The 10,725-nt window shown below is 38.0% G+C and overlaps 1 protein-coding gene across 1 annotated transcript in view; it reads left to right on the plus strand.

Annotated features, from left to right (window-relative positions):
• The first annotated feature begins 9,685 nt into the window (after nucleotides 1-9,685).
• LOC107753259 (cadherin-10-like) overlaps nucleotides 9,686-10,725 on the plus strand; it is a 50,216-nt gene continuing 49,176 nt past the window's right edge. The window contains exon 1 of the mRNA XM_016569383.1: nucleotides 9,686-9,873. The gene's annotated coding sequence lies outside the window, so the exon portion shown is untranslated. The remainder of the gene's footprint in view (nucleotides 9,874-10,725) is intronic.

Below are 10,725 nucleotides of genomic sequence, written 5' to 3' on the forward strand. Positions count from 1 at the left end.
GAAGTTAATTGAAGCTGAGTAGATGACAGGAACCAATCCAATTAGATCTCATTACTTCAGCATTCTCTTCATTTTCTCCTCGATGGTGTGTAAATTGGAAGCTAATGATTGTACGTTTTCTTATGGCAGGTACGTTTAAAAAAATAAACTCAACAGGGTTTACGGAACTAACATGTACTCAAAAGTTTGACCACTCAAGACTACACTTTCCTCCCAAAGCAAAAGACATGTTGATGCAGTAGATGTGTTGTTATGAATTATCAGTCATTATTTTCTTATGCCCTCGAGCGAACATTCTGGACAAGCTACTTCCAAAATGCCACACATGACAATTTCCATGAGACCCATGTCACCATAAAGCCATGTCATTTTCCTGAGGCTGGTTAGACTGTCGTTGATATGCTCTGTCACAGCAGACTAATAGTGGATGACAGACTCAATGAAAATAGATTTGTTTTTCTTGCCTTCCTAATCGAAGCGATTTAAGTCATTCTTACTGACTAGGAATGTGAATGGTAAAAAAAAATAAAAAATAAATAAATATAGCTTGTCGGTGAACAACATATATATGTGTGTGTGTGTGTGTGTTGACTCAGAATCACTCGTTTGGGAATCGCACCACGCTGGTAGGTGTGATGAATGTTGACTTGATTCACTAAACATAATCGGCTCATAAGATTCTTTCTCACGAACTGTTCGATAACAGAACCGAACGTCATTAAAATCATTCTGCTCCGTTTTTCATTACAACTAGTCATCAGTTAAACGATTCTTGATTACCAGTTCTAGTGCAATGTGAAACTCTACCTAAAAGAGTAATAGACATAAGAAAATAAACAAAAACAGCACGATAACCATGTGAGTGACACTGCTTATAAAACAGTTTAACAAACAATCCTGTTGCCTGTTGATTACTGTGACAGTCTACCTAACGGAACACTCTACAGGAAAATAAACAGCACGATAACAAAGATCACGATAGCGACTGACAGACACTGCTCGTAAACAACAACAGTTTGATTAACAATACTGCTGACCACCGTGACACTCTATCGAAATCTACTCTTATGGGGACAAACAAACAGAAATGGCACGATAGCAAGAGCACCATAGCGAGTGATATTGCTCGTAAACAACAACTGGCAAAGATGTTTATATATTGAGTAACTTACATTTCAGACGCTAAATTGTCCGTTGCTTTGTCTTTTTTTTTTTTTTTTCTCCATCAGCGAATTAAATTATAAACGAAGTCACAGCAGTTCATCCAGTGCAGGCCAACACAGTAGTCTAACACAGTGTTTCCCAACCGGGGTCCAAAGGGTGCCGCGACTAAAAAAAGGTTGGGACACACTGCTCTAACATATTAGTTCTTTTGAATAAATCATTTGATTGAATCAATGACTCACTCAAATAAAAAGACCAATTGTGCGAATCAAGCGAACAGTTCACTCAAGACAGTCACGTGTTCGTTCCTGAATTGGTCTATATGAAGGAGTCGGTTAAGTGAATGATTCAATGACTCATTAACTACGGTGGACAAGTAGTGCACAACACAACGCAATTAAAAAAGCGAACATAAGCTCACAACACAACGACATTAAGCCACAACACAACGACATTAAGCTCACAACACAACAAATAGGCAAGCTTTGGGACATACTATCACGTCACACAATTGCGTCTTTAATGGACTCTCTGTCACATAGTTACTGTAAACTGGCCTGTCAATCATCTTGTCACAGTTAACATCCTCCACATTGCATTTCATTTAACGTCCTACCATATTGGAGAGAAAAGAAGTAGCACATTGATCTGCCAGTCGTGGGTCTTTCATGCCTAGAACTCTGCTCATATTTTATGCGTAATGATGCATTTAAAAGTTAACGACCAAATGGATGTTTAAAAAAGTTTACATTGTTGTTGCAGATAAAATATAACACAGATAACATTAAATAAATATTTTTTTTACCAGGTTAAATGTTGAATATTACTAACTCAAACCCCTTTTTATAAGCCTCTCTACCTAACTGCCGGTCTCGCACATCCGCCATGTTTGTAGTTTTTAACGCGTTTTATTCGTGTTTGTAGTTCTGGACAGAATCCTTCACCAAAGCGCAATGGATTGTGGGCAATATTAGTTATTAGAGTGTGCACGGATCCACACTTCAAAAATCGACCTGAAATAGTGGACCATCCGGGGACTTTTGGTATACTGTTTTCAACATACTATGCTTTGGGACACACTTATTCTAATCTCACATACTATTTCGGATGGATAGTATCAACATTGAGACGCACGGCTTGTTTTGCTCCAGAATGAATGTATTTGTTTAAACGAATCGGTTGAGGGGTGATTCAATGATACAATGGCTCACACATAAAGGCACTTGTCGCCATCTACTGGCTACTCAAAATTCCAACCTGTTGTGTAGGCTACATGAAATTCAGTTCTCCATAATACATGTTAGCTTGAAAACAAATTAAGGTTTACCGTGTGAATGTGTGGTTTCAGAGAAGTCTCAGGGTTGGTGTGAAAGACTTTACACTCACATTCACTCACAGTAGCTCTGTCCACGCGTGTGGCGAAATGATGAGAAGCCTCAAACCAGGTTGTTTACAGGTAAACATGGCAGTGATATACGAGTTCCATCTTACACACTTACGACTCTATTCCACATTATGATAGATCACCTCCTCCCGATTCACATTGTCCTGTCAGCTATGACAATAAAAAATGAGGCACACCAAAATAAAACAAACCACAAAAATCCACATATTCCAGTCAGCTATAACTGTAACAAATGTGGTGTGCTAGGAACACAGTCTTGATCCACAGTGAAAAATGTAAAAATACTGCCAACAATATGTTCCTCCTGTCTTTAGCTCACTTTGTCTTTTTCTTGCACAGTGTGGAAACTCAGATGAGGAGCCTTTTATAATAATGACAGTTCTGAGACAACAGCTGTTATCAGGATTGTTGATTTATGGCTATAATGGTGAGTATTGCTATCCACAACCCAGTGTTCACTTTGACAATATGTATGAACATTTTTCTTACAGATAATCACAGCAGTTCATCTCATACCAGTATACAAAAACAAACCCTGTACAGTCATGCATGAAATCACCATGTAATTTCCATGTTTTACTAGTATCAAAGTAATATATTTATGGACATTACTAAAAGTATTATTATTATTATTATTATTATTATTATTATTATTATTATTTGAGTTAGTAAATAAAATAAAGATGATTAGAGTACATTTTTCTATTTCAAAACGTCACATTTGATTTAACACGTTACTTGCCATTTATTTTGTTATTATTAATTGTAAAATGCACTAGCAATTTCTGAGAAAATTCCTTCCAATATCACATTATATTAATATTTCAATCAAACAATACCATGGTATTTTTCAAAGTGTTTTTCTAAGTAAGCTTTTAAAAGACTAAAAAGGTTACCCCCACCCCCCACCCCCCTTCCTTCACATGTGTTTGATCTCTACAAATAAGCCTTTCAGTGCTGGTCTGACTAATTACCCAGTCAGGTCTAATTCACAGTTGAGGTGGGTGTGTGGCGGCCCCTTTCAGTCATTGTCCTCACATGAATATGAATTGACAGCTGAAGGAAGGTTGAAATGAAACACGCCTCACTGCGGCTGACTGTGCTGGAGATGAGAGGTGAGGAGCTCAGAGAAACATGCAGCGACACCAGAGCTCCATTCATTATTCAAGCAGTGCTTGTCCTAATGTTTTCTTCTGCAAAATTTGAGGAGAGCAGCCATTAGTCAGCATAATCTCCATGAGAGGGCCTGATTCTCTCCCTTTTACTGACAGCCTGATGATGTCACATCACTGTAGTGATGTGCTGTACACCAAACATGGCTCTGGTAATATTTTAACAAGGACAATCTAATAAGGGAAACATTGCTTGAACATGTGGGTTTGGTAAACTCAGTTGAAAAAAAAAAAAATATATTTTTAGAGATTTTGTGCATGGACATCCACACTATATGGTTTAAATCACACTGTAAGATTGATTGTCTGAATCTGACGCTAGTGACGCAAGTGATTCCATTAAGGGACATACAAGAAAAAATTTGTCACGACTCGCATGTCTTCTAACAACTTCAACCTTAGCGGAAATATTATTATTTAAAAATCACTTCTAGTGTTTGCTCGTATTTCTTGTTTTATTTTGTTAATATATTCCACTAAAATTTCAAAGTTTGGAGTTGGTAAGATTTTTTTTTTTAAAGAAGTTCAAATTCAAATCTTACTGACCCCAAGCTTTTGAATGGCAGTGTATTTCTCTTAAAGGGCCTGTATAGGCTTATATGTGCATACTGTACATACATATATGCATACTAACATATCTCCGAAAACACCTTAGGTAATTTTAGCACATCTTATTTTAAACCTGAGCCATTCAGAACTGATTTTCAATCCCAGAAACCCCCTGGATCACTTGACAGCAACAGAAGCATCTGGTGACGACGCACCAGAAATCCCAGTAGCCAACAAAGACAGTGGCTGCGCTTTAGGGTCTATCGCCATGCCAACCATGTCTTTCCAGGATTATCTCAAATTTGTCACGACTCGCATGTCTTCTAACAACTTCAACCTTAGCGGAAATATTATTATTTAAAAATCACTTCTAGTGTTTGCTCGTATTTCTTGTTTTATTTTGTTAATATATTCCACTAAAATTTCAAAGTTTGGAGTTGGTAAGATTTTTTTTTTTAAAGAAGTTCAAATTCAAATCTTACTGACCCCAAGCTTTTGAATGGCAGTGTATTTATCTTAAAGGGCCTGTATAGGCTTATATGTGCATACTGTACATACATATATGCATACTAACATATCTCCGAAAACACCTTAGGTAGTTTTAGCACATCTTATTTTAAACCTGAGCCATTCAGAACTGATTTTCAATCCCAGAAACCCCCTGGATCACTTGACAGCAACAGAAGCATCTGGTGACGACGCACCAGAAATCCCAGTAGCCAACAAAGACAGTGGCTGCGCTTTAGGGTCTATCGCCATGCCAACCATGTCTTTCCAGGATTATCTCAGCATCTGGGTTGGTTTACTCACATGGAGGCAATCCTCTCTATTAATCCACACAAGCTGAGCTAACCAAAGGTTAAAGAGCCAACCGCAAATTCACAGATGGCGTTCCCTATTAGACCAACAGTATGCTGATTCATAAACTAATTTTGAAAATGGCCTTTCGGTTAACGCACATGTCCCGACACAATGAGCTGTGCTGCTCGGCTTTCAACGTGTCTTGATCCTGCTACCTATCATTTCCTGTCTTCTCTCTTCCGTCTGCAAAATTGTAGAGGAAAAAAAGGCCAAAAAAAAAAAAAAGAACCAGTTCATAAAAGTATGTTCTACACAAATCTGACTGTACTGGCCGTGCTGAATATTTGTTGTTGCGTGCAACCAGTAAGGACAGTTCAACAGAAAGATGTGTTGTCGGCTCCCAGTGTGTCTCTTTCATTACATCCAATTCAGACTGCAAGCACAACTCAGCTAAAACATAATTTCCTTTGCTGTGACGCTGTAGATTCAGTAGCAGCACAGCTGAGTGATGCAGGAGCCACAGTCAGAGTATTTTAGTGCAACATTTCATCCTTATGTAGACATGAACCAGTAATAAAACCTAATCTCATTAGAATAATTCAGTGATACTTTGTGTGAGATGTTGTGCTTGTCTCTCACACTTTATTCCAGAAGATCTGCAGTAACGTGTCAGAGTCCATCCCAGAGGAGCAAATCAAAATAATACGTACAAGAGAGAAATAAAGAGAGAAGATCAGATGGATGGTCAGGAACAATACACTGTCCATCTCTAAAGGTATATATAGATAATTCATATAAAAAATGATGGGTGGAAAATTAGAAACCCAAGCTAGAGTTTGAAAAACTCACTAGCGATGGATACTGTACTTTGCCACATAAATATTTTAAAAAAGGAAAATATGAAAGGAATAAAGAGAAGCTGACTTTCAAAGTTTTTGGTGAGGATCACTGCGGTGTCTTTGGCATCACTATGTATCAGTTTCACTCAAATCACATCACTGTCTTGTGGCCGTGATTAATAATGCTCATCTGCGGTTGACCACTTCATAAATAAATCATAAATAAATAAATAAGAGCATATAAAACAGCTGAAAGCACTGCGGGATCCAGCCTGCAGTGTTTACCAGCCTGATGACTCAAACTGACTCTGACATTTCTGTTTGTTAAGGAAAATATATGTGTGTTTATGTGAGGGGAAGTTAATTGTGCCTCTGCAGAGTCCAGTAATAAGCATAAACTTAGCGAAAATGCAATTGGAAACATTTAGTAATAAGTGTACAGTAAGTATCTCTGTGTGTGTGTGTGTGTGTGTGTGTGTGTTTGTGTCTGAAACTGTTTATATTTTCATGTGAACTCTGCAATAGCACTCCCCTACATCATCAGTCACAGTCATGTTGAAATTCCTGTGGTCTCAATTTCTCATGCACATCTGTATAACTGTGCTGGCCACATGGTTGCTCTGTTTTTAATTGTTTATTTTATTTATTGTTGATAAGGCCTAATAATGTGTCATCGAGAGAATTAATGTGGAGCTTTTTTAAAAAAACTCTGGCCCAATACTGCCCCCAACTGGAGACATTACACACCATGACTACTCATCTACAGACTAAACTTCCCACACTTGGCCATCAGCAGAGATGAGATGAACTGGAAGAGGGAAAAGAGAGTCTGTTAAAACTCTGAGATCTGGATCATATGTGTGATGCTAAATAACAGTCAAACAGCGTCATACAGCAGTAGTGCCTCATGTGGTGAGTATACAAGGAGATATTCACTACAAAAAAGGTCCAATTTCAGATATATAATAGTTTTGCGCTTAATTTAACTAATGTATTCCTCATACAACTGCTTGAAGTCAAAAGAAAGAAACACCTTTGTACCTTGCAATATTGCTCTATCCGTAATATTGAACCAGGAGAGAAATATGCACAGATTAAACACTGTTTACAAGCAAAAACAGTTCTAAACATGTTGGTGGATTTTGATGTGAGAGGACAACAGGAGATGGAATTTTTCACTAGAGGAAGCGTTACTATGGATTATGGACTTATATTTTGGCCAGAAGTACAAGGTTTAAATTTAAAATTCCTTAATGATGGATTATTTATTTATTTTTATTACAAACACACAGCTTTTTGCTTCACAAAATGTTAATTGATGGATTATTGTGGTTTTTTATCAGCTGTTTGGATTCTCATTCTGATGGCACCCATTCACTGCAGAGGATCCACTGATGAGCATGTGCTGTACAGTACAGTAATGCTTCTCTGTTCAGATGAAGAAACAAACTCATTTACATCTTGGATGGCCTGAGGCTGAGTATTTTTTAAAGCAAATTTTCATTTTAAGTGAACTGTTTCTTTAAATAGAATTGGATATAGAATCCAAGTGTTTTTTTTTTGTTTTTGTTTTTTTGGCACAAGTATCTCCGGAGCTGTACAGGTCTCCCAGCATTCCCCACAGGATGAAAATAAACCTTGCGTTCACAGTATCTCTGCAAAACACTTCCAAAAAGGTTTGTTTTTCCCTTTTATCACAGAGATTGTGCATGTTCATAAACAACAGAAGTGCATATACACACATTATGTGTAAATTTCAGAAGATGAGGACGTGGCACTACAGCAAAGCAGTGTGTTACAGCACGCAGACTGTGTTAATTGAGCCCATCACTACTCTGAGACCAACCTCCATGACATTTCTCTCTTTTTAGACACATTTCAAACCTATCTTTGTACTTTTTGTAAATGTACCCTATTAACACTGTGTCCTAACCAGGCTTCCAGCAACAAGTAATCTGTCAGTCCTAACTGAATGTGGCATTGCTGCACGACATGACAACCACAGCCAATCATGTTTTACTGTTTTAAATAACTTTTATAATTGTGTTTTAAGTATTTACATTTTTTGTAAGACTCAATCACGATGCTGCCATATGATAAGATATATACATTACCAAAAAAGTTTGGCTTCGGTAAAATTAATTAATGCTTTTGAAAGTCTCTTATGCTCACAAGGCTGCATTTATTTGATCAAAATATGGTAACAACAGCAATATTGTGAGATATTATGACAATTTAAAATGTCTGTTTTCTATCGTAATATATTTTAAAATATTATTTATTTCTGCAATGGCAAAGCTGAATCTTCAGCATCATTACTCCAGTCTTCAGAGTCACATGATCCTTCATAAATCATTCTAATATGCTAATTTGCTGCTCAAGATGCATTTCTCATTATTATCAATGTTGAAAACTGTTAGGCTGCTTAATATTTTTTTGTAGATGAATAGAACGTTCACAAGAACAGCAAGTTGTAAGCATTTGAAAATCTTTACCATCACTTTTGATCAATTTAATGTGTTTAATGCATAGATAGATAGATAAATACAGGTAGATGATAGACAACTATAGATAGTCAGCAGATAGCAGGGTGCCGTAATGCCAAAATGCACATAAAATGTAAACGTGACGACAAATTTGGCTTTTTTTGTATCATATTTAATCATAATTCACTAAACATGTTAAAAACAGAGAATGTTTACTATCCAATGACAAAGCTGTTCATATTGATACAAGGAGGATCTAAAACTTTGGTCCAGGTAGATATGTTGGTCTGTATCATTTTTTAACTCTTCCTAACCGTCCAATGCGTTGGTAATATATATGATCTCTTCAATTTTTATTTGCAGCATTAAAAAAAATCCAGTTTTTCTCCATCAGTTCGGTATATGTGAGGTGAAGGACTGATGAACCGGGGGAGAGAGCTGGTAATGATGCTCCCGCTGAGTGCCTGGACATTGTCCACCCCGCCCCCAACTCCTACCTCACTTTTGCCTCCATCCTGGTGTTGCCTGAGGTTCTAACACCCGTGACCCTCATCTCCTTGACCTCTTCCCTCTCGCATTCTGCCTCTCTCAGTCGTTGTCAGTGTATCTTTCTAACCCCCCCACTCACCCACCCACCCCCTACAATCTGTGGCAAGCAAAGTCAAAACCGCAGCTCCAGGGGAGTAAAGCCCCTTCTTCTCTCTCTACCCTTCTTTTTTTCCACTGTCTTTTATCGGCGACGACTGAGTGGCAGCCAATCATGGGCTCAATCCCGCTGCCACAATCTCCCTGACACTCAAAAAGAGAAAGAGAGAGGGAGAAATATGTGTGAAAGGAAAAATAATACACAGGCAGACCAAAAAGGAGACATAATGCAGGTAAAAAGACAAGTAGAAATCAAAAAACATTTAAGACAAAGGGACTAGAATAAAAAGAGAGAGCAGTCAGACATCTGTCTCTCTCTCTGTCTCTCTCTCTCTCTCTCTCTCTCTCTCTCTCTCGCACAGTAAGCTTCAGGACAATGTTCAGTCTTACAGCGAAAACTGAGAGGGAGGTGACAAGCGTGGAGCTTATGCTAAGGAGATATAGAAGTGTGCCGAAAACACAGCAGAAAACAATGGAGTATAGGTAAAACTCTCTCACTCTCTCTCTCTCTGTGTGTGTGTGTCTCTCTCTCTCTATCTTTCATCTGTCCCTCCCTCTCCAGCTCTGTTGCTCTTGTGCTCTCTCGGTCCCCCAATTTAGCTCAGACGGATGAAGAGAGTCCGGAAAGAGAGCAGCCATGTACATAATTTTCTCTCTCGCTCGCTGAATCTAAAGGTTATCATTAAGACAGATGTGCCCTGCAGAGTGGTTGCCGTGGAGATCATTTTACACTGGAGGAACTATTTGATTAAAGAGTGGCTAAAACGGATTTAAAGCAACTGAGAAAGACGTGGCAAAAGCAAAAAGAGAGTGTGAGTAGACGGCTGATTCGTTTCTTTTGCAGGTGATTTCAGAAAATGCGTCTAGGACCTAAAGAGAGGGTTTGGTCGCTTTTGTGAATATTTCACTGCACATTAATTTTCAAGGACCTACTGAATGGGATTTATAGAGGTTTCAGTAAAGTGAGTTTATATTGTGAGGAATTGAGAGGTAATTTCTTGCTAGAAACTGTTTGAACTGTTTCCCGTGCTGTTGAATTTCATCTCTAGACATTTGAAGTCACGGTTACCTGTGAGAAGTCAGATTTAGAGGTGCGTTGTTTTCTACTTTTATATTATTTTTAATATTTTTGCCAATATGGAGGTAAAGTTTGTTGTTTAAGATCAAATGGAGAATTATTGTTGGTTATGATTAAATAACTTTGATTCAAACTGTTTTGCTACAACCATATAAGATTGTTCTAGGTGCATATAAAAAAAAAAATTATAAATTTAGACAGCAAACGATGTGTCTAAAAACTTCAAATGGGCTGGCAGAGCTACTCTGCGGTAATTTTATTTGACAAACGCTCTGTTATGAATCCTGCAATTATACAAATGCTTTTGCTTGATTCTGATAAGCAGATTATTGCCTTGACCTGTGTGTCATCTGGCAGCTATTTTACTGGCTGCCTCAGTTTGAAGATAAACGATGTACGTGAGTGTGTGTGAGTGTGCGTGTGTGTGCAGGAGAAAGAGAGAGAGACAAGCAGGAATATTTCATAAATATGTATTGCATTTGGACACAGCAAGAGTCTACCCTGCTGCTCATGTCTAATCACTCACTCACTCTCACTGTTTCTTTCACTCACACACACACACACACACACACACACACCCACGCAC

The sequence above is a fragment of the Sinocyclocheilus rhinocerous genome, unplaced genomic scaffold (assembly GCF_001515625.1).
Source record: "Sinocyclocheilus rhinocerous isolate Xijiao unplaced genomic scaffold, SAMN03320098_v1.1 scaffold411, whole genome shotgun sequence".
NCBI lineage: Eukaryota > Metazoa > Chordata > Actinopteri > Cypriniformes > Cyprinidae > Sinocyclocheilus > Sinocyclocheilus rhinocerous.